The 18,058-nt window shown below is 48.7% G+C and overlaps 1 protein-coding gene across 3 annotated transcripts in view; it reads right to left on the bottom strand.

Moving 5' to 3' along the window:
• Positions 1-17,057, bottom strand: part of ZNF395 (zinc finger protein 395) — a 44,734-nt gene extending 27,677 nt beyond the window's left edge. The window contains exons 1-2 of one of the 3 annotated variants that reach the window (XM_036313171.1): positions 16,929-17,057; positions 4,465-4,538 (exon numbers count right to left, since the gene is read on the bottom strand). The gene's annotated coding sequence lies outside the window, so the exon portion shown is untranslated. Of the gene's footprint in view, positions 1-4,447; positions 4,539-16,928 lie in introns of those variants that run through there. The other 2 variants (XM_036313172.1, XM_036313170.1) reach the window with 2 other exon arrangements.
• Between the last annotated feature and the right edge of the window lie 1,001 nt (positions 17,058-18,058).

The raw sequence follows: 18,058 nt of genomic DNA, 5'->3' as shown, positions 1-18,058 counted from the left end.
GCCCTAGCTCCTCACTTCATCCCCAGCAGACACGTCCCAATCCTGTTCTTCTCTCCTGAGCCCAAATCTCAGTCTTGGTGCCCTGCCCAGGGTTGTCAAACCTCTCCGAGGCGGAGCCTGGCCAGCCTCTGTGACCGACCTCTCGTGCTGCTACAGATTCGGGTCCTGGTTCCAGGCGTGCTGTTCCAGGTGTGCTGTTCCAGGTGTGCTGGTTCCAGGTGTCCCGGATCCAGCCCCGGGCCACACCGGTACAGACCCACACAGGAAACAATTTTGCACCAACTCACCAGAAAGAGCACCAGGGAACACAAACACCGGTGTTTTAAAAAATCTGCTGATACTCAACCCACGTGGCAGGCTCTGCTGATGAACTGGAACAGAAGAGTTTAGAAGCCTAAGCTTCAGACCCTTAAAGAGGCTCAGGCCGCACTGAGCTCCCACCTGGGTCCTACCTCCAGCAGTTGTTGATAAAAGCACTTACTATCCTCCAGAGCGACATCCAGATGTTTGCGCTTTCACATTAGACGAATGAATCAGAATCCGCTTCTTTCAGGAAAATGCAAACATCCAGCAATCGGACACCGGAGCCTCACAGAAAGATGGTTTTCAGGATTCAGCTCGTCCAGTTAGATCCATGTGCATGTGAAAGTGTGAAGTGCCTGACGTACGCTAACCAAGTGGAAATGTGTTATGAATTTTTTAAAAATCTGCTGGGTGACTGGGAGGGACAGGGAGGCAGACACGTTTCCCCCAGAAAAGACAAAATCAGCCAAAGTAGAGAGACTATAGACCCGATAAAGGAAGGTCTTTTACATACACAGTGAAAAATGAGCCCCGAGGAGGGGGGTGGGGGGGCCTTGCCTAAGGCACAGCCCACGAAGGAGGTGCCTTTCTGTGGAGGCCACTTAGAGAACCTTCGCGCCCCAGTCATTGTGGGGACGAGGATGCGTTCAAAGATGGAACAGGGGGTAGGGACACAGACTGACCAAGACGCTGCTCCTGTCTGAGCTCAAGATATCGGGGTGTCCAGTCTCGGATGTTTCTCCTTAAGTGGCCAGGGTGGCAGCTCTGATCAGCGCGCTCACTGGTGAGGCTGTTCTAAGCCAAAGTGACAGAATAACGGTGGCTCCGTCACAGAGACCACGGCTCTCACTCCTGCGGTCTGAGAGACGGGAGGGATGACACAGGCGCTCATAGGCCAAGACGCACAGGCCGTGGCTGCCCAGCGCTGGTGAGTCCCTGCCCGCTGAGAGGATGGTCGAGGAGGTGGCTCCGCATGACCCTCACCCACATCAGGCCAGCAGGCGGGCTGCACGTAGTTCAGGGCCAGCAGGAGACTGGAATCTTCTGAGGACAAAGGCAGTGGCATGTTCTCAAGCAACACAACCACATCTAACTGCTCATTAGAACGGCCACAGAGCGAGCAGACAAGGAGACGATGCAATCCCCAGCCTCCCAGAGACCTGGTTCCTTTCAGGATGTCCTAGCACCTGTCACCTACCAAAGACGCACGTGCCAGTCACTGGCGAAGCATTTCAGACTTTTATCCTACGTCATCCCTCACAGTAGCATCATCATCATCTTCTTCATTTTGCAGATGAGGAAACTGAGACCCAGGGGGGCTGAGTCATGTTCCCAGGGCCACACAGCTAGAAAGTGACAGAGTGAGCTTAAATATGGCTGATTCCAAAAGATGATGCTCTTTCTTCTATATTCTACAAGAAAATTATGGATGCATCAACTAAGAAGCTAGACTGATGACCTCTTAAAGGCTCCTTGTTAGTAAAAACGTGAGTCACTCGGAGGTCAATGTGGCGGTGGTGGTTTGGGCACGGAAAGGAAATGAAACGGGATTTACAACAGCCAAGCATCAAGCAGGGGGCTCCCCCAGGAGCAGGGCTACGGTTATTCTTATCTCACACTTTCCCAAATATCTCAGGGCGGCCAGGGAGCCCTAACTTCCCAAGGTTGTGACCTTGGGCCAACTACTTCACCTCCCGGTGCCTCAGTTTCCCCGCCTCTACAATGGGAAAGACAGCAGCCCCTCCTCCACCGGGTAACGTGAGGGTGTCGCCAGGCCGTGCCATTCCCTGTAACCGTGCCTTGGTTTCTAAGAGCCATCAAGCTCCTCTTCCTAGCGATTCGACTCCTCGGAGAGAGGACCCTGGGGAAGAATGAAAAAGTGCCCCTCGGGCACTAAGCACTGTGCCTGGCACACAGTGCGCGATAAATGTCAGCCAAAGACCAACCAAGAAAAGGCACCAAACTCTGCATAGTGATGAGCCGAACTTGAGGAATGATTACAGGGGAGACTCTGTGTAAGTAAGTGGAGGGGAAACCAGCCAGTAAAATTTAACACTGACAAGGGCAGTGCAATACATTTAAGAAAGAAAAAAAAATCGAAATCACAAAGAGCTCTGTGGCAACGGTCAGAATCCAGGAAAGGGACCTCTACGCCACCGTAGATCAGACTACCATCCTATCGTGGCCACAGGGGCCAAAGCCAACAAACAGACAATCACTGTGTCCGGCACCACTGCAAAAGTACTGAAAACGAAAAGCAGCACACTGCCGCCGCCCCCGCCCCCCCCCGCCCCCCCCCCCCCCCCCCCCCCCCCGGTAAAATTAGAGCACTCTCCACCCTGGGAGCACCGGACGCCTGACCAAACCATAAAAGTAAGTTGTAAAAACAGAAGACAGTCACCGAAATGGGCTGTGGGAGGGGGAGGGCATGCCAGAGCCGCCGGAGAGATCAAGGCCAGCAGAGTCCTGTGAGAATCTAGCAAATGGGAGAGATAAGGTGGGGCGCGAACTCCGGCACCAAATCCTGAAATGACAGAGGAGGGAGCGCCTGCTCACACCCTCGGGAGACCAGAAGAGGAGACTCTCGCCTCCGTACCCCAGAAGCAGGCAATATAAATGCATGCCTGGGTTTGGGCAATTGCTTGAATGCAACGCTGGGTTGCCCAGGGGTCAGATCCAGAACTATCGTCATTCACATCTGTGTGAGGGATCTGAAGACGAATGCACGGGAAGTCACGAAGGCTGCACGAGGGTTCTGCCTCTCGCCGGCTCGGTGACCGGGGGCAGCAGCGCGTGCCCTTCAAGAGGGGCACAGCCAAGCCCTCCCTTGGCGTGTGTTTGGCCTGATACGAAGCATTTTTATGTTTTCCAGGAGTTCTCAGAGATCTAGAGATGATGCCAAGAAGTGTAAATCCAGAGACACACGCTATCCTCCGGCCCATCAAATGAAACTGTTCAAGTATTTGACAGTTTTTTAGATTTCTTTTGATTTCTAAGAACACTAAAATGCTCCCAAACACCTCGCCCTGGGCTTGAGCACTGAAGGGTAAGGCACCCCGTATTCTACAGCGGCACAGAGAGGGAACGCAGATGTGTTGAAGGTCTCCGGCTAGGGAGTGAACTGGGCTTAGAATTTACCACGCAGTCCACAACGGGCTGCCCGTCCACCCTGCAATCCCTCTGCACGCCACAACCAACATGCAGGCCAAAGTCCTCCGAGGGACCAGACAGAAGTAACTATGGGGCCCAACCCTTCTAGGCCACCAGTGCTAACTCCTGGGGGGAGGGCACACACCTAGCACCGCTAAATCCTGCGCTAGCCTTAGGAAACAATTGCTTCATTCTGAGCATGCCTCCAGGGTGGCCTGGCCTACACGAAGTCTAAGCGAGGCACTCACCTTGCCATGCGTCTGTCTTCATTAGGATTTAAAATCCAAGTGCCCTACGACACAGCAACTCCCCTTTCTCGGTGTCTACTCAAGAGAAACACTCACCTGTGTTCCCAAGAGGCAAGTGCAGCCAAGTTGACTGTAACATTTGTAACAGCAGTCAACTGTTTTAGAAATAACTGATTTAGAAATAACCTTACATGTCCACCAGTTAGAGCAGCGGTTCTCAACCTGTGGGTCGCGACCCCTTTGGGGGGTCAAACGACCCTTTCACAGGGGTCACCTAAGACCATCAGAAAACACATATATAATTACATATTGTTTCTGTGATTAATCACTATGCTTTAATTATGTTCAATTTGTAACAATGAAAATACATCCTGCATATCAGATATTTACATTACGATTCATAACAGAAGCAAAATTATAGTTATGAAGTAGCAACAAAAATAATGTTATGGTTGGGGGTCACCACAACATGAGGACCTGTATTAAAGGGTCGCGGCATTAGGAAGGTGGAGAACCACTGAGTTAGAGGAAGGCTGAACAACAGTGTCGCCTTCTGGTTCCAAGAAAGGCCATCCAGGAGTTACCAGAATCAAGAAGACCTACCCAAGGATGGAAGCAATCACCAAGAGGTGCCCCTGTGGGGCGGGGCAGGGGGGACTGGACGTGCCGTGCAAAGCACGTCTCTTTTTTAAAGCTCTATGGGTATAACTGCAAGTATGTAAAGCATCTGAAAAATACCAGCAAACCTGAAACAGCGGCTGACCTCTGGGGAAGGGCTGGATTAGGAGTGGTTGTCAAGGAAGATTCCGTTTGCTCTGGAAGGTTTGCCTTGTTTTCCTGTGAAGAAGGTGTTTGTTCATTTACTCGCTGTGTAACAAAATTTCATTTAACTTTAAAAAAAAAGAAACTGGCCCTGTTCAATACGTTTCAGTAATATGTCTGGGGGCACATGCTTCCCCGGGAGGCTGACAGCTCAGCAGTGCAAAGCATGCAGGCTTTGCAACACGGATCTTGTTTCAATATGACAAGCCCAACTCTGTAACTTATGTGCTAGTTGAAGGAAGAGGCAGGGAAAAGGGAGAAAGTGTGTTGGGGGCTTCTGGGTAATCCAAGGGGATGTCCTAGGAATCATTCCAATTCTCTGGCTGAGGATTCCAGCTCTCCAACACAACAAACACACACACACACTCACACACACAAACACGCCAATAATGGCAGCCCTCGCCCAATCACACTTGTGCCTCACATTAATCTGGATCCTGTGGACACTGAGAAAAATTTGAATACCCCATTAGACAGGCTCCAAAATATTCCTGACTCACCAGGACTACCTAACCATATAGGGTACTGATTTTTTGTTGTTTTTGTTGTTAATCCTCACCGGAACATACTTTTCCCCTTGATTTTTAGAAAGAGTGGAAGGAAGGGAGGAAGGGGGAGAAGGGGAGGGAGAGGGAGAGAGAAACATCTATATGAGAGAGACATATCGATTGGCTGCCTCCCCCATGGACCCTGCCTAGGGCTGGGGATCGAACCCACAGCCGTTAGGTCCACAGGCCAGTGCTCTAACCACTAAGCAACCGGCCAGGGCATAGAATACTGATTTTTAAGCACACACACTCCCTCCATCTCTTCAAAGCACTCTGTATCAAGTCCCCAGAAACACAAAATTTGAATCTTAAGAACCTAATTGGCAAAACTAACCTGAGGTGATAGAATTCAGAGCTGTGGTCCTTCTGATGGGGTGTGTGTGTGTGGGGGGGGGGGTTAATCTAGAAATAGTCACAAGGAACATTTCTGGGGTGATGAAAATGTTCTGTCTCGAAATGCATTTGTCAAAACTGATTAACCAGCACACTTAAGATCTGAGCATTCCACTGTATGCAAATTATACCCCAATTTAAAAAAAAAAAAAATAGAGCTACTGAAACGCTGTTTCTCTGCCAGCTGCAGCAGAACTTTGAGCTGCCCTATCAGACTTCTGAAATCCCTGTTATGCTATGTAAAGAGCACAGAGCACCATGGCGACAGTGGCCATAAAAATAGATAACAAGATTAAAATGGATAGAGGACACATGAATTTAAGAACGGCGCACCAGGAGCAATTCATTTTCAGCAGCAGAAGAAAAACAGAAAGAGGAGGGGGAGCTTCTCATCCCCCCGGCACTTTGAAAAACAGCCGCCCGAGTGTGGTTGTTTTTCCTAAAAGTGTTTTCGTGGCTTCCCAATACTCAAAGGACAAAACGGGCTGAGAACTGTTATTACTCCTCATTGTATTTTGCTTTAAAAAATATTTTTAAAGCACAGGGTAGTGTACGATTTTCCCATATCCACTCTATGTGGCCCAGGGAACCAATTCATAGCAATTCCGCAAGCAGAGCTGATGTGCCATACAATGTGTGGGCCCCAATGATACTGAGATAAAGGAAAACTGGGCCCTTTGTCACCAAGGCACAGGTTTCCAACTTTAGTTCTCAATGACCAAGTCTTGCCTATATTTTTATATGCCTCTAAACCTGTCACTCCCTAAGCTGTGCACCCCAAAACTACTTTACTCCATGTGAACAGAGAGCACTTCCTTGCCAAATACTGATTTTTTTTCAAATGCTAAAGTGTGAGCCTGGATCACGTGGAGACAGAAATCATCTTGTGATGCTCTCCGAAGCTGAGATAAGCCCCTATTCTCTCTGCAGAGCTCTCTAAGAAATATTTGCTATGTGATTTTGCCCTGGCAGTGCCCGCACCAGCAAAAAAGGTAATCCAAAAATACAAGGAAGAAAATCTAAACATGTTAAATAATCAGGATGGGTTCTAAATCAACCATAAATTTCAGTAAACTTCAGGCAATATTAAACTAATCAAATGTTCTACATGTACGCTATAAAGAATAAAAATGAAAAATTTTTAGCTTAAGCCACAAACTTATTGTCTGATATAAAGTATATACATGCACATACACACACACACACACACACACACACACACACACACTGGGAAATCCCACACAAAAGTTCCTTTAAATGTATCCATCTCTTTTCCTCTTTGTCACTAAACCTACAGAGCAATCCTAAGGCTCGGTCTCTTCCCAGGTATCAGGATGGCATTTATAGGGCTATGCCTGGTGATATAAATCTGTGGTGTTGGACATTGAAAGGAAATGGTCAAGGGCACTCCCAGGTCCCCAAAAGTCAAGCAGAGCACCCATCATTCAATTGAAGGGCCCCACCTTGGTTCATTCATTTTCCTGCCTGAACTGGCCGATACAGACATTATTAGTCTTTTATGTATCCATCTATTTTATTTATTATTATTTTCCATTTCTACCCAAGCCCCAACCTTTTCGCTTTCCTAAAGACCAAATTCCATTTTCAGCAGCCCTGTGCCCACAAACTGAGTCCTGCCCCGTCTTAGAATAGTTCTCGAAAGTGACTGTAGAAGGGTCTCTCGAGAATGCTGGGACCCATTTATAAGCATTTTTAAAAGAACTGACATGATGCTATTGACTCAGATACTATGCAACTACAGCTAGAGCCCCTCAGCCACATTCCCATTCAGCTGTGACAAATCACCTAATGACCTGACCCTAAAGATTGGAAAGGATTTTGGAGGTCGGCCTAATTCGTGTCCTTCTCTTCTACAGTATTTTTACTCAATAGCATTCAACCCAACTTGGATTCCTCCAATAATGAGAAGTTCACTCTTCTATGGGCAAACATTTCCATTGCTGGGCAGCTCTGTCAGCTGAAAACCCTGTTTCACATTGAACTGAAACCTGCCCGCCTAGTCGTTGGGGTTCAAAGGAACCTTAAAGCTCATCAACTTCAGTGTCATCATTCCACAGATGAGGAATCTGAAGCTAGAGAGGATCAGGCCATTGTTCTATCCATCGGTCAAATTCCAACAGCAGGAGCAGACATGAGCAAGTCTACCCTTTCCTATGCTTGATGACCATGGAAATACTTGAAATCTCGATCACATGCCCACCCCACGAGTACACTCCAGTCATTCCTGATTCTACACCAGCCCGGTCGCCTTCCTGTGGATAGTCTTGCTGGTTCGTGTTTCTTTTAAATCATGGCCCCCAGGGGGTCCAAATGTCACATGACCAGCAGAGGTTATTAAAACTAGATCCCTTGATTGGATGGATGGATGAATTCCTGATCCAGTTGAGAACTGGATTCAACTTGTAAACGCCTCATCCCACTTAGGGCTCACATTAATCTCACAAACATAAAACTATCTCAGAACTTTTTCCCCACATGATCTGCCCCTCCTTGGCATGTGTGGAGTGCTACCAGGGTTACACCGTGCCTGTCTGTTCACCTGTGGGTCTGCCCCTTTCAATTTGATTATCAATTTCAGATCAAGAACTGTCTTATTTTGTGACTCCAGTGCCTCATCGTGTGTGTGACACAAAGCAGGTAGGGACAGCCCAGCAGCCGTGACTCAGTGGTTGAGAATTAACTTATGAACCAGGAGGTCACTGTTTGATTCTCAGTCAGGGCACACGCCTGGATTGCGAGCTTGATTCCCAGTGTGGGGCGTGCAGGAGGCAGCCGATCAGTGATTCTCTCTCATCACTGATGTTTCTATCTCTCTCTCCCTCTCCCTTCCTCTCTGAAATCATTTAAAAAATATATTTAAAAACAAAAAAACAAAGCAGGTAAGCACTCAAGGTATGTCACTGAATGAACCATCTACTTTTCCCCATCCTGTCCTTGAACAACAAAATGTTTTTAAAATAGCAGTGTTCAAGAGAAAGAAAAGACAAACCATACTAGGAGAAAATATGTGCAAAAGATACAGCTGGTGAAGGACTATTAGCCATAATATACAAAGAACTCTTAAAATGATAATAAGAAAACAAACAACTTGATTAAAAAATTGGCCAAAGACCTTAGCAGACACCTCACCAAAGAAGACCTACAGATGGCAAAAAAAAAAGTACATGAAAAGATGTCATCACATGTCATTAGGGAAATGCAAATTAAAAGAAGATACCACTAAACACCTGTTAGGATGACCGAAATCCAGAACACTGACAACACCAAATGCTGGTGAGGATGTGAAGCAACAGAAACTCATTCACTGCTGGTAGGAACACAAAATGGTACAGCCTCTTCGGAAGACAGTTTGGCAGTTTCTTATAAAACTAGACATACTCTTACCATATAATCCAGCAACAGCACGTGCTGGTACTTACTCAAAAATTTGTAAACTTATGTCCATGCAAAAACCTGCACCCAGATGTTCATAGTAGCTTTATTCATAATAACTGTGAAAACTTGGAAGTAACCAAGATATCCTTTAATAGGTAAATTTAGGATAAACTGTGGTACATTCAGGCAATGGAATATTATTCAGCACTAAAAAAGCCATGAGAAGCAACAAAGGAAGCTTAAATGCATATTACTAAGTGAAAGAAGCCAAACTGAAAAGGCTGCATACTCTGTAATCCTAACTATGTAACACTGTGGAAAAGCAAAACTGTCCAGACAGTAAAAAAGGTCAGTGGTTGCTAGGGGTTTGGGGTGATGTTGGCATGAACAGGCAGAGCACAGAGGTTTTTAGGGCAGTGAAAGCACTCCATCTATATATATAAAAGCCTAAGCAACCGAACGACCAGTTGACTGGTCGCTATGACGCACACTGACCACCAGGGGACAGACGCTCAACGCACAGGATCAGGCTCCCTCCTGTCTGGATAGGCCTGCAGGGATCGGGCCTGCGGGGATTGGGCCAAAAACAGCTATCTGACATCCCCCAAGGGGTCCCAGATTGTGAGAGGGCGCAGGCCAGGCCAAGGGACCCCACCGGTGCACAAATCTGTGCACCGGGCCTCTAGTAGGATACTAAAATGGTGGATACATTTTATTTCATACTAGAGGCCTGGTGCACGAATTCGTGCATGGGTGGGATCCCTCGACCTGGCCGGCAATTGAGGCCTATCAGGGGGCCAGCAGGCCAGGGGGAGGGACCGCAGGAGGTTGGCTGGCCAGCCTCCCCCCCATCAAGGCCCGGGGGAGGCGCCGTGGGAGGTTGGCTGTGGGAGCACACTGACCACCAGGGGGCAGCTCCTGCATTGAGCGCCTGCCCCCTGGTGGTCAATGCACGTCATTGTGACTGGTTGACCGGTCGTTCTGGTCAGGGTTGCTTAGTCTTTTATATATATAGATATTTGTCCAAACTCAGAATATATAACACCAAGAGTGAACCCTAATGTAAACTATGGAGGTAAAGTGATAGTGATGTGTCAATGTTGGTTCATCGATTGTAACAAATGTCACTCTGGTGGGAGATTTGGTAATGTGGGAAGCTTTCTATGCCTGCATGGGGGCAGGGGGTTTTATGGACAATCTTCCTTTTAATTTTGCTGTGAATCTAAAATTGCTCTAAAAAATAAAGTGTATTTATTTATTTATTTATTTAATATATTTTATTGATTTTTTTACAGAGAGGAAGGGAGAGGGATAGAGAGTTAGAAACATCGATGAGAGAGAAACATCGATCAGCTGCTTCCTGCACACTCCCTACTGGGTATGTGCCCGCAACCAAGGTACATGCCCTTGACCAGAATCGAACCTGGGACCCTTGAGTCCGCAGGCCGACGCTCTATCCACTGAGCCAAACCGGTTAGGGCAAAGTGTATTTAAATAAAGTATATATATGGTACTGTTTCTTCCACTGTGATACACATACATTATAAAAACACAAATAATAAATTTTAAATGTCAAGAAAGAGTGTCACTCAACTTGATCCTTCAAGAAGCAACCAGTATTCTTTCAGTATTAAAATTAGTAATTTCCTCCCAGTCATTTTCTATATACTTTTGTTTCTTTAATATTTGAAATCATAGTGCAGATGCACTTTAAGTTTTAACAGAAACTTGTTCATGTTATTTTAAAATTTTTCCTAACCATTATTTTTAATGCCCATAATATCCTATATATTATATCCCATATAATAAAAAAGTAATATGTAAATCGACCGAACAGTGAAATGACCAGTCACTATGATGTGCACTGACCACCAGGGGGCAGATGCTCAACACAGGAGCTGCCCCCTGGTTGTAGTATGCTCCCATAGTGGGAGTGCCGCTCAGCCAGAAGCCCTGAAGCCAGGCTCACGGCTGGCAAGTGCAGCGGTGGTGGCAGGAGCCTCTCCCACCTCCACGGCAGCACTAAGGATGTCCGACTGACGGCTTAGACCCATCCCCTGAGGGCTGAAGGGACGCCCCCCCACCACCACCGAGTGCACAAATCTTGTGCACCGGCTGAGTCTCCAGTTCTATTATAAAGACACATTCACTTATAGATTGCTTCCAACCCACTCATACCATTGGCTATTTAGGTTATTTCCAATTTTTCACAATAGTTTATTTTAAAAAAAACTCTGAATAATCTCTGTGCATAAAACAGCATCTACATTTTGGATATGGTCTCAGGTATATCTCTAGGATTATCTGACCAGAACGTATGAACATCTCGACACATTACCATTCAAATTTTAAAAACTGAATCAAACTTTTCATGTATCTCTTACTGAATTTCTTTTTTAAATTTGGGCCTCATTCTGGGTGATTTTGAACGTGGACTTACTACTAAATAAGCAATCCCTCCCACCTCTGTGTCTTCATCCACGCATTGGAAAAATGGGGAGCAGCTCAAGACCAAGAATAGAATCCTATGGCACTTGCTTTCAGACCCCCTTCCAGGCTGACTCGGTGCCACTATTTAACGGTTTTTGCCTATTAATAACACGATCAAAATAAATTAATAACACCATCCAGCTCACATTCTACCATCACATTTTAGGAAACTGTTGAATATTTTCCTACAAAGCCGAAGTGCACCAAAGATGGTTCTGATCTAGTAACCGAACCGTCATACAAAACAGGCCATGGGTTTCATTCCGTCCGATTCGGCGGACTCCCGATTATCCTAGCATCCTCAGGCCACACATTTTTAAGCAAAAAGCACTTCCGTTTCAACTTTTTTTTAAGGTTACAAAAGCAGTATTTTAAAATAATCAGATTGTGCAACCTGTAAAAAACAAAGAACAACAAAAGGTGGCTTTTGCTCAGTTCCCCTTACCTGTAGCTCACCTGGGAGGCATAACAAGTGGCTATGGACTCCCAGGGTAAACCAAACTGTCTCAGGACCACAGAGACCTGAACTTACTTCAGCTGGTCCTAAAAGCAGCCTAGTTTTCCAGAAATCGTTTGCATTAACACCTGGCCTTGGACCAGTTATTCCATATTCATTATGAACCTCTGGATCCTGGAGGCCTACCCCCTGGGGATGTCCTAGGACAGCGGTTCTCAACCTGTGGGTCACAACCCCTTTGGGGGTCGAACGACCCTTTCACAGGGGTCGCCTAAGACCATCGGAAAACACATATATAATTACATATTGTTTTTGTGATTAATCACTATGCTTTATGTTCAATTTGTAACAGTGAAAATACATCCTGCACATCAGATATTTACATTACGATTCATAACAATAGCAAAATTACAGTTATGAAGTAGCAACGAAAATAATTTTATGGTTGGGGGTCACCACAACATGAGGAGCTGTATTAAAGGGTCGCGGCATTAGGAAGGTTGAGAACCACTGTCCTAGGAGTAAGGATGTACCAAAAGAAATGGCACAGCTCCTCTCCTTGCTGTTCCTTTATTATTGACTCAGAGAACCAAAGCTCCTGAGAGTCTAATGTCATACGGCATTTGGCAGTCATGACTCACATCTCACCAAGTTATTACCTCGACTTCTTCTTAGAGGATACATGCCAGGAGCCTCGATCTAACCATGGCCGCCAGGAGTGGAAAAGGGGGATGCTTGGGAGATCTTAGGGTCACTAGAAATTTGCCTCACCATAGAGAATAGGTCACAAAGCCCTCCAATAAGTACCATTCCAACCAATTAAAAAAAGGTTGCCAAGTCCCAGCCAATAGCAACTCAGAAAGTGCTGTGGACTTGCCTAAAATAAACCATTTGCACACAAACATCTGAGGTTCCGTAAGGTCAGACTCCTACCTGAATTCTCTTGAAGACCCAGGTCACAAACCCAAACACCTGCAGGACTAAGCAGGGAATGTAAAGCGATTGGGCTGAGGCAACAGGGAGCAGAGGGGCGATGACAACTGGAGACCACAGACCCGTCTCCCACACCCAGGGAGCAGCTGCCTCTCAGCTCTGGAAGCCTGTCTTGATGGGATTCTTTAAGACAATCCCAAATCCAGAGGTTTTCTGGATCACTCCCAAGTTTATAAAAACCTTTGGGTAGTCCAAATTACAACGCGTCTGAAGACTGAACATATTCTTCGGGCCACCTACTTATAATCCCTACACTGTGTTTTAATCCTAACCCGCCTCGCCAACCTGATTCTGCCCACGCTTCGCTCATCACTCTCGCACACACCGTGTACACCCCCAACTCCAAGTCTTTGCCCATGCTACACCTCCCACCTGTGCAGCCCATGAGACCCGCTGAAAAGGTTCACCCCAGACTTCCTTCCCTATTCCAAACAGTTTTTCCAAGCCACTCCAGCACAGGCTGCTCACCCCTTCCTCTGAACTCTCTGGGTAATTATTTTTCATTTTGGCATTTAATCATTTTGCCCTGATCCCTAATCATAGGTCTATCTTAACACTCCAGCTAGCCTGTCAACTTTGTCTCTTCCTCCTGCTTCCTTCCACCCACAGCACTAATAAGGATAGCTCTGCACATGAGCCGCTTAACAAATACTTACAGGAGGTGAAAATTCTCTGTAACTGTGTTTTTCAAACTGTGGGGCAGGAGCCGTTGCAGAGCGGTTAAATCAATTTAGTGGGAGACAACAAGCATTTTTAAATGAGAAATAATGGAATAGAAAATAAAAGTAGCAGAGGAGACTGTACCAAGCCAAGGAAAGTAGTACTTTATGAACCTGAATTAGATTTTAACATACATGACTGAGTGGACTAGGCCACGAGAGGCAGAAAACACTGCTCTATAAAGAGTGAATTAGCACAACTACTGCTCCATGCAACTTTTTTTACCATCATATATTCCCTATAAAGAAAAACAAAAAATAGCCCTAGCCGGTTTGGCTCAGTGAATAGAGCAACAGCCTGTGGACCGAAGGGTCCCAGGTTCGATTCCAGTCAAGGGCACATGCCTGGGTTGCAGGCTCGATCCCCTGTGTAGGGCATGCAGGAAGCGGCCAATCAATGATTCTCTCGCATCATCGATGTTTCTATCTCTCCCTCTCCCTCCCTCTCTGAGATCAATATATTATTTTTAAAAAAAGAAAAAAAAATCTGATGGACACCTCTCCCTATGCAAGTCACTTCCCCTGCTAGATCACCGATCCTACACGTCGCAAAGAAACAGAGAGGCTAAGGAAATGCAATTACATTCTCCACTCGTTCTGCAACTTTTTGCAATCATCCTCCAAATTCACCAGCCCTCAGATGTTGCAAGTTGAGGCTTGGGGAATTTGTTCAGCAAATCACCCGGAGTCACCCTTGCAACAAGAAAGCAGAATTCGGAGCTCGGGAAAGACCTCTAGCAGGCAGGTCGCTGGATTCCTGGGAACTGGTAATGGTTCAGGTTGGGATTGGCCTGGCTCTGGGAAAGGCAGTATCCCTAAGCCCAAAATTTCCTCCTCGCTCCTTTAGAACATCTAGCTGCTTCCCACCTCCACCCATGAAAGGGACACCAGGACTAGCCAGAGTTTCTCAGTGGAGAACAAGTTCAGCTCGTTTCAAAACCCAGCAATTTACGTCTTTAGCAAATTCCATTCTACTCCCCTTCAATCACCCTCATGGTTAGAAGAATAAGCAGCCCCTTCTTCCTTGGACCCCCAACGTCCCAGAGTTGTTTTGGCAACTGCAGGGTCAGGACCAGGAGATGTCACTTGCATGGCAATACAGAACAGGGTCTTCCAATTTGGACCCTCACTAGCATCCTCTACTCCCTCCCTATGACCAAGAAGACAACCCATTTATCTCTGGGGTGCCTTCCTTCTCCCAGCCTTGGCAGCCTTTTCCACACCATACACCCTGGTTTCCCCCCGATCTCAGAGTCACAGTCACTTGCAGGACACCTATATTTGGATGTCTTGGCAAACACAAAACTTCTCTGCAGCCTGAGTGTCAATTACTTCTCTCCAAAACACACATTTCCAACTTCTCGATTTCTCGAGTTACCCACTATCGCGACGCCAAGGCCTTGGCATGTCATGGATTTCCACAAAGTATTCATTTCCACTCATCTCTTTCCTTCATCCCGCCTCTGTCGAACAGATTGCTTCAATGTTACTGTTTCTAAAACGCATCCTCTTTTCCATTTCCAGTTATCCCAGTCCAAACCCTGGGCACTCCACAACTGTGACTGCCTAACGGATGCAGCTCCTAATATTACTAAAACCTTTCCAGCTACCCTTTCATTATGTCACTCCCTGGCTCAAAAAACTTGAATATCTCCACAGTACACAGGGTAAAGGGTAATTCCCCAGTCTGGCTTTCTAGCACTTTTACAATCTCAACCATTGTTCCTCTCCTTCTTTATCTCCTGCTGTTCAGGAAATGTTCCCTGGCCGGGCCAAAGCGGTCTCCTTGTCTCCTCTCGGAAAAGCCATGTTCGTTCGCACCTCAGGGCCCATCTCAAGGGTCTCATCTTCCAGGAATAGAGACCTGGCGATTCCCACCCATAGCTCGCGTCTCTGAACTCCAACAGCACCTATTCTATACATTGCATTTTTAAAGTAATTGTGCACTCTCTTGAGGTTTACTTTACCTGCTCCGGCCTTCCTGTCTCCTTCATGAGATTATAAACCCTAGCAGGCATAGTCTCATGTGTCATGTGTATCCTCCCTCACTGAGACCCCTGTTTGAACCTCTTCTCTGCTGGTCGTCCCTTTGCAACCTCTTGCACCTGTTACTTCTTCCCCTCCTGCCTCTGGGCCTTTGCCAGTGAGTCATCTCCAGTGCATAATTCATTTCAGAGCCGAGTACTGTAAATCCACCCCCCAACTCTAACCTTTCCTCTGATATGCCCCCTGCCCCCAGCATTTACAGAGTTTAGGCAGCCATAACACATTAACTTGAACGCGAACTCAGAAATCACTTCACCTGGTCAACAGGCTTTCGAAGGCCTTAGATGTGTGTGCCTCTTATCATCTCCCAGAGAGCCTGGCATGGCTCTGAGAGCAGCAGCTCCTCAAAAGTACCTGTAGAGTTGAACTTAATTGCTATGTTTCCTTGCGTTTCAAGTTCCCTGGGACCCAAACCTCTGTTTACACAACACCTTAGAAGGGTGTCAAAAAGGCCTTCAGTATCTGTTGATCACCCGCTTGCAGGCAAACTAGACCGGATACACTTTTCTGGAGAGAGGAGTGTAAAGAACTTAGTGGTGGCCTATAGGCAGCCCTCTCGCCTGGCAGCCTGGCACCATGCCCGCCGGTGGAAGTGCTCCAAAGACACCAGGAATTGGCCGGGGCTGCCAGAAATCACAGAGGCCGGCAGCAGCACCCTCTCACCGCCCGGCAGGTGGGCTTCTCTAGGTTTCTGAGCCAATCCTAAAGTGAAGGCAGGCGCGGCGCCCTGAACTCCAAGGCAGGGAAGAAAACGCTGCCTTTTGCACATGACCAACTCCCCACCCAGGCCCCCAGCGGGCACCCCACATGCCCACAGTGCCAGCTCCTAGGAGGGTCAGGGGCCACCAGTGAGGAGAGGCAGAGTTAAACGGCACGGAAGGAAGTGGGGGTGGACAGAAGAGGACAGAAAGGGTGGGGGCCCGCTCCCGAGGTAGAGGGTGTGTCGCGCCGCGCGTCCCGGAGCCCAGCACTCGCTCGCTCGGTAGAGCGGGCAGGAACGCGCGGGGCGCCGGAGGGCTGGGCTGGCGGCCCAGCCGGAAAGGGTCAGGGAGGGGGCAGGTCCATCTCCGTCGGAGAAGCGACTCTGGACAACCGTTCAAAGTTGGGGAGGGGGTGCCTTGGCGAGCGCCGGCCGCGAGCGAAATAAACAAGGCGGCACACGGGAGAGCGGGCGGCCACCCCCACCCAGCCAGCGCGGGCACTGCCGCAGCGTCCCCGCGCCCCGACCCGCCACTGCCCCAGCGCTCCGGCCTCCCGGGCCCTCGGGCCCCGACCCGGCCCCCGAGGGCGTGCGGAGCGTGGGAAGTTCTCAGGCCGCCCCCGTCTCCGGGCTGCAGCGCTGCGAGGTCCCCGCGCAGCTCACCTCGCCTCGCCACCAGCAGCAGCGCGGGCCGGGCAGCTCCGGCGTGGACAGCTCGGCTCGGCTCCGGGCTGCAGCTGCCGTCGCCCCTGCACACCCACCGGCGCGGCCCACGACCCGGCTCCGCTCCGGCCGCCCTCTCGCCCGCCCAGGCTCCGTTCGCGCCCACCTGGCCGGCCTGCCCTCCCTCTCCGGGACACTGCGCTCACGTACGCGGCCGCGGCCACAACCCGGCCCGGATTCCCGCCCGGGAAGGGAGCGGAAGAGCGCGCCCGCCAGCGAGTGAACGAGCGAGACCAGGGGACACACCCCCCCACACCGCCCTCCCCACCCCACCCCCTACCCCCCACCCCTTTTTCCCCGCCCCCAGCCCCAGGCTCCGCGCGCGCCCGCGGCCCGCGCGCCTCTCGCTGGCTCCGCGCGCCCGCGCCCTCCCCACACACCCACCGCGCGCCTGGGCGCACACCCCCTTGCAGACCGTGGGCGCTCTATAAGTTGCCCCGCGGCTCCTCGCGCACGTACGCCATTGAACCTGACCGAGTTGTGACCCCCCCCCCCAACCCCCACCACAAAATCGGAACCGGCGGCTACAGCCCTGAACCAAACTGGGTGCTTTTTTTTTTTTTTTTTTTTCACTGAACCGCCAATCTAGCCAAAGTTTCTTGCTGTTGTTTTTCCAGGCCTGGCTCTGGGACGGGCTTCTCCGAGAGGAGCCGCGCTGCCCCGGGCGGGAGAGGAAGCCAGAACGCCCCAGGCGCCACCGACGGGAGTTGGGCGGGGGAGATAGGGACCCAGGCTGCGCAGCCCGGACCCGCCGGGAACCCGAGCGGGAGCGGGAGCGTTGGAATCAACCTTTCCATTTTTCTTTTGGTTTGATGTTTCCTTCTCCATTTTATGACATTTTACACGATTTTACGCGTTTGTAGTGGTAAAATGAGGCGTTATTTACTTTTTCTGAAAGGGGAGAAAGTTAACTATTAGCTTTCAGCCCTTATGTAAACAAGACCGGTTGCTTTTGGCACCGTTAAGCTCTGGCTTTTGTATAAATTGTAACAAGGAGAATTAAGCTGTTCCATTGTGTTGCTCTGTTTTTCAGAGATAAGACCAGAGGCACCACGAAATGAAGGGTCCCA

The sequence above is a fragment of the Myotis myotis genome, unplaced genomic scaffold (genome assembly GCF_014108235.1).
Source record: "Myotis myotis isolate mMyoMyo1 unplaced genomic scaffold, mMyoMyo1.p scaffold_m19_p_6, whole genome shotgun sequence".
Taxonomy (NCBI): Eukaryota; Metazoa; Chordata; class Mammalia; order Chiroptera; family Vespertilionidae; genus Myotis; species Myotis myotis.
The sequence above is the reverse complement of the archived record's forward strand: the minus strand, read 5'-3'. Positions and strand labels throughout refer to the sequence as shown.